The following is a 6,235-nucleotide window of genomic DNA, read 5'->3' as shown; positions in this document are numbered from 1 at the left end:
TCTGAAGAACGATCCGAAGATGTTGCTCTTGCTCATCTCGGCTGCTGGAGTAGATCAAAATATCATCAATGAAGACAATCACGAAGGAATCCAGATAAGGCCTGAACACCCAGTTCATCAAATCCATGAATGTTGCTGGGGCATTTGTCAAACCCAAATGACATCACTAGAAACTCATAATATCCATACCGAGTGCGAAAAGATGTCTTAGGGACATCGGATGCCCTAATCCTCAACTGATAGTAGCCAAATTTCAGATCAATCTTCGAAAACACCTTGGCACCCTGAAGCTGATAAAATAAATCATCAATCCTTGGCAATGGATACTTGTTCTTAATAGTGACTTTGTTCAACTGTCGATAATCTATGAACATCCTCATCGATCCATCCTTCTTCTTAACAAACAACACCGGCGCACCCCAATGCGAGACACTAGGCCTAATAAAGCCCTTATCAAGCAAATCTTGCAACTGCTCCTTCAATTCTTTCAACTCTGGCGGGGCCATGCGATACGGCGGAATAGAATTTGGGCTGAGTGCCCAGAGCCAAATCAATGCAAAAGTCAATATCCCTGTCGGGTGGCATCCATGGCAGGTCTGCAGGAAATACCTCTGGAAACTCCCGAACAACTGGTACGGAATCCATAGAAGGAACCTCAGCACTAGAATCACGAACATAAGCCAAATATGCCAAACACCCCTTTTCAACCATACGTCGAGCCTTCATATAAGAAATAACCCTACTAATAGAATGACCAGGAGTCCCTCTCCACTCCAATCGAGGCAACCCCGGCAAAGCTAAGGTCACGATCTTGGCATGACAATCCAATATATCACGGTAAGATGACAACCAATCCATCCCCAAAATGACATCGAAATCCACCATATCAAGAAGTAGGAGGTCTACAATAGTCTCAAGACCCCCAATAACAACCACACACGAACGATAGACACGGTCTACAATAATAGAATCCCCTACTGGCGTGGACACATAAATGGGAGCACTCAAAGAATCATGAGGCACAACCAAATATGGAGCGAAATAAGATGACACATAGGAGTATGTAGACCCTGGATCAAACAGAACTGAAGCATCTCTATTGCAAATTGAAATCATACCTGTGATAACTGCATTGGAGGACTCAGCCTTAGGCCTAGCTGGAATAACATAACATCGGGGCTGTAACGACCCGGCCGGTCGTTTTTGGAATTTACGCCCCGATCCCCCATTAACTGCTTCCCCTAAGTTCATTCTGCTATTTTGGTTTGCCGGGACGTTCGGTGTTGGGATTCGGAGTGTTTTGGGACACTTAGTCCCTAAATGAGAGCTTAAGAATTGAAAAATGGTCCGTAATCGGAACAGTGTGAAGAAGACCTCAGAATGGAAATTCGATGGTTTTGTTAGCTCCGTTAGGTGATTTCGGGGTTGGGAGCGTGTTTGGAATGTATTTTGGAGGCTCGTAGCTCATTTAGGCTTGAAATGCCGAAGTTTGAATTTTTGAAGTTTCCGGTCGGATAGTGAGTTTTTGATTCGAGGGTCGGATTGGAATTCCGGAAGTTGCAGTAGCTCCGTCATGTCATTTGGGATGTGTGTGCAAAATTTCAGGTCATTCGGGCGAGGTTCGGTTTGGTTTTTGATCGAAAGTGTGTTTTGTTGGAATTTAAAGTTCTTAGGCTTGAATCTTTGATTTAGTCGGACTTCCGGTGTTGTTTTAGGTGTTTTAAGGATTGGTACAAGTTTGAATAAGGTATTAGGTGGTATTGGTGCTTTTGGTTGAGGTCCCGGGGGCCTCGGGATAATTTCGGGTGGTTAACGGGGAGATTTTTGAAGTGTTGCAGCAGCTGGTTCTTTTCATCTTCTGGTATTTCCGCTTCTGCGGCTTGGGAACCGCAGAAGCGGAGCCGCATAAGAGGCTGGATAATCGCAGAAGCGGTTTGGGGCAGAGTTTCCAGGCCTCGCAGATGCGGAGGAAATTCCGCAGGAGCGGCCTCGCATCTGCGAGAAAATAGCTGCAGATGCGGCCGTTTGGCTTTTAGTTGGAACCGCAGAAGCGGTGGATAATCCGCATAAGCGGAACCGCATAAGCGGAACCGCATAAGCGGTTGACTGGACCGCAGAAGCGGATGTGGCCGTTTAGTGAGAGTCGCAGAAGCGGCTCACTTTCGGCATAAGCGGGACCGCAGAAGCGGTCCCTTAACCGCAGAAGCGGAAATCCCTGGGCAGAAATAGAAATTTCAAGGGTTTGAGTTCATAAGTTACAAAAATCAATTGAGAGCTCGGTTTAAGGCGATTCTGAGTGGGAGTTGAAGTGAGGATCACTGGGTAACGTTTCTTTGGTCTCTTCTTGTTATATTTCATCATTATATAGTTAAATCCACCATTAGAATTCGAATTCAAGGTCAAAATTTGGGGAAAAATTGGAAGAAACTTCATAGACCTAACTATTGAGTTTTGAGTGGGCAATTGACCTCCGATTTGGGAGATTTTTATATGGTTAGACTCGTGAGAGTACGAGGGTTCTAAAAATGTGAAAATTATTCGATTCCGAGACGGTTGTCTGAGGGGCGTTTTGGTCATTTTACCTATTTTCTCGTCCTAGCTTTAAATTTAATAGTGGAATCAGTTGTTTGCAATATTACTTACGATATGTAATTGAATTGAATAGATTTGGGCCATTTGGAGTCATACTCGTGGCAAAAGTGTGATTTCGAGTTGATTTTGGTGCCGATTCGAGGTAAGTGGCTTGTCTAACCTTGTGTGGGGGACCTTTCCCCTTAGGATTTTTTATTTGTTGATTTGAGTGCCTTGTACGCGAGGTGACGGGAGTGTACTTGAGCCAATTGTTGGAAATCCGGTTTTTCTTAAGATATTGAGATTGAGTTTCTTTCATATTTGCTTTATTCCACTTGCAATTATAACTTGTGCTAGATTAGGAAAGCATGTTTAGTTGATTTAACTTGCCTAATTGCTTAAGTTGCCTTAACTGTACTACGTGAAGCATGCTAGGCCAGTACTACTTGTTGCTTGTCTTTTGTACTTCGTTTCCGTGTACCTTCTGGTTGTGATTGCGCATTTACATTGGGACTACGGATGTGGGATTCCAGTAGCTCCCCCCCTTGTTTGTTTACTTTGGGACTACGGGTTCGATTCCCGGTAGATCCCCCTGCACTTTTACTTTGGGACTGCGGGTTAGATTCCCGATAGATCCCCCTGCACATTGATAGTTGGACTACGTGACGGTATCCCGGGAGGTCCTTCGGATATACACATATGATGGACTACGGGACGGTATCCCGGGAGATCCACTGGACAGTTGAGAAAAGGACTACGGGACGGTATCCTGGGAGATCCTCATTGTTATCATTGGTGTTGAGCTGTACTTATTCTGTGGTTGTTCCGTTCTTGTGTATTTGCTATTGCCTTGCTTAACCTGTCTTATATCACTGCTGTATTTATTATTTCTGTCAGATTATCATACTGTTAATTATTGTTATTACTATATTTTGTCTCAGTATGGCCCTGACCTTCCTCGTCACTATCCAACCGAGGTTAGGATTGACACTTACTGAGTACTGCTGTGGTGTACTCATGCCCTTCCTGCACATGTTTTTTTTTCATGTGAAGATCATCCAGGTACCTCTACTCAGGCGCACTATTAGTGAGGCAGGAGGACTACCGAGACTTCGAGGTAGATCTGCTGCGTCCGCAGACCGACGAGTCTCCCTCTTATTCTATCTTTAGTACTTAGATTTCCTTCTTTCGGTTGTTAGAAATTCTGGAGTTTGGAACCTTTACTATACACTTCTGTAGCCTGTGTTGCCCGTGAGTTTCCGGGTTTTTGGAATTGTTTTAGACTTGTGATATTGAGTTGTACTTTCCAAGCGGCATTCAGTACAGTTTCCTTTAGATATTTGAATTGATTTTCTCTATTTTTCCGCAATTATTATATTTCCGCAAATATTAGGCTTACCTGGTCATGGGGACCAGGTGCCGTCATGACATGTTCACGGTTGGTGAACTAGGGTCATGATAAGTTGGTATCAGAGCTCTAGGTTCATAGGAGTCACGGAACACAGGCCGGTTTACTAGAATCTCGCTGATCGGTACGGAGACGTCTGTACTTATCTACGAGGGGCTATGTAACCGTTTAGGAAAAATCTTCGTTTCATTTGAAATCCTTGTCGTGCGATATTTTGACATCAATTCTAAACTTCTGACTTCTATTCTCTCACGGATGGTGAGGACACGTGCCATTCGAGATGATCAGACACCTGCGCCCCCTACTGCAGTCGTCCGATGCCGGGGCAGGGGCCGGGGGAGAGGCCGAGGACGCGCACGTGGTGCAGTCAGAGCACCTGCGCGAGCTGCCGCCGAGGTACCACCAGCAGATCCAGGCGGAGCCCAAGCACCTGGCACACCTACTATTGCCACTACTACTCCAACGCTCCAAGAGACTTTGGCTCAGTTCATGAGCATGTACACTACCTTGGCTCAGGCGGGGTTGCTTCCCCTCGCTGCAGCCACATCCCAGGCCGGGGGAGGAGCACAGACTCCCGCCGTCCGCACTCCTGAGCAGCGAGTGCAGGTTGAGCAGGTTCCCGAGATTATTCCCCCACCGCCTGCAGTGCCAGTTCAGCCCGAGGATGGGTCAGCTGCTTCAGAGGACGAGCAGCGGAGACTTGAGAGGTTTAAGAAATATGATCCCCCAGTGTTCAGTGGCTTAGCATCAGACGATGCCTTGGGATTTCTAGAGGAATGTCATCGTATTCTTCGCACTATGGGCATAGTGGAGTCCAGCGGGGTTTCTTTCACTGCCTTTCAGCTTCGGGGAGCTGCCTATGATTGGTGGCGCACTTATGAGTTAGACAGTCCAGTCGAGGCTGCTTCACTGACTTGGACCCAGTTCTCGGACATGTTTATGAGAGAGTTTGTTCCCCAGAGCCTCAGAGATTCATGGCGCGCAGAGTTTGAGCACTTGCGCTAGGGTGCTATGACTGTTTCAGAGTATGCCATCCATTATACCAGGCTGGCCAGGCATGCACCGGCTTTGGTTGCTACAGTTCGAGAGAGAGTTCGCAGGTTCATTGAGGGCCTTATTCCGCCCATCAGGTCTAGCATGGCTCGAGAGTTGGAGATGGACATTCCTTATCAGCAGGTAGTGAGCATTGCTAGGAGGATTGAGGGTATGCTCGCCAGGGAGCGAGGAGAGAGGGAGGCCAAGAGGTCTCGAGAGTCGGGTCACTACTCTGGTGCCCGTACCCCATCAGCAGGTCGTTATGGCAGAGGTTATTCGGGTCGCCCTGTACATTCAGCTCTTCCAGCAGCCGGCAGTACTCCAGCTCCACCTCCACCTCAGGAGCCTTACTATGCACCTCCAGTTTCTAGCGCGCCTCCTGCGCGGGGTGTTTCCAGAGGTCAGTCCAGCAGGCCTAGTGCCAGCCAGTCACAGCCACCGCATCCTCCCAGAGCTTGTTTTTAGTGTGGTGATACACGCCACATGGTTAGGGACTTCCCCAGACTTGGTAAGGGTGCATCTTCACAGACTGCTCAGCCGCAGCGTGCTCCTCAGAGTTCTCAGGCCATGATCACAGCTCCAGCAGCTACCCCACCTGCCCAGCCGGCTAGGGGCGGAGGTCGGGGAGATAGAGGTCGCCCTCGAGAGAGGGGCCGGGCCAGATATTATGCTATTCCTCCTCGTACTGAGGCTGTTGCCTCTGACTCCGTCATTACAGGTATTATTCTGGTTTGTCACAGAGAGGCATCGGTTCTATTCGATCCGGGCTCTACTTACTGTTATGTGTCTTCTTACTTTGCTCCTCATTTGGGTGTGCCTCGGGATTCTTTGAGTGCCCCCGTTTATGTTTCTACTCCTATGGGAGATTCTCTTGTTGTGGACCGCATTTATCGGTCATGTTTGGTTACTATTCGTGGTTTTGAGACCAGAGCAGACTTGTTATTACTCGGTATGGTGGATTTTGACATTATTCTGGGCATGGACTGGTTGTCGCCCCATTTTGCTATTCTTGATTGTCACGCCAAGACCTTGACGCTGGCTATGCCAGGTATTCCGTGTGTTGAGTGGAGTGGTACTTTAGATCACACTCCCAGTAGAGTTATCTCTTTTCTTAAAGCTCAGCGCATGGTTGAGAAGGGGTGTGCCGCGTATTTGGCATATGTGAGAGATGTTAGTGTTGATGCCCCTTCTGTTGATTCTGTTCCAGTGGTACGGGATTAT

Source organism: Nicotiana attenuata, unplaced genomic scaffold, assembly GCF_001879085.1.
Source record: "Nicotiana attenuata strain UT unplaced genomic scaffold, NIATTr2, whole genome shotgun sequence".
In the NCBI taxonomy this organism is placed as follows: Eukaryota; Viridiplantae; Streptophyta; class Magnoliopsida; order Solanales; family Solanaceae; genus Nicotiana; species Nicotiana attenuata.
Note: the sequence above shows the minus strand (reverse complement) of the source record.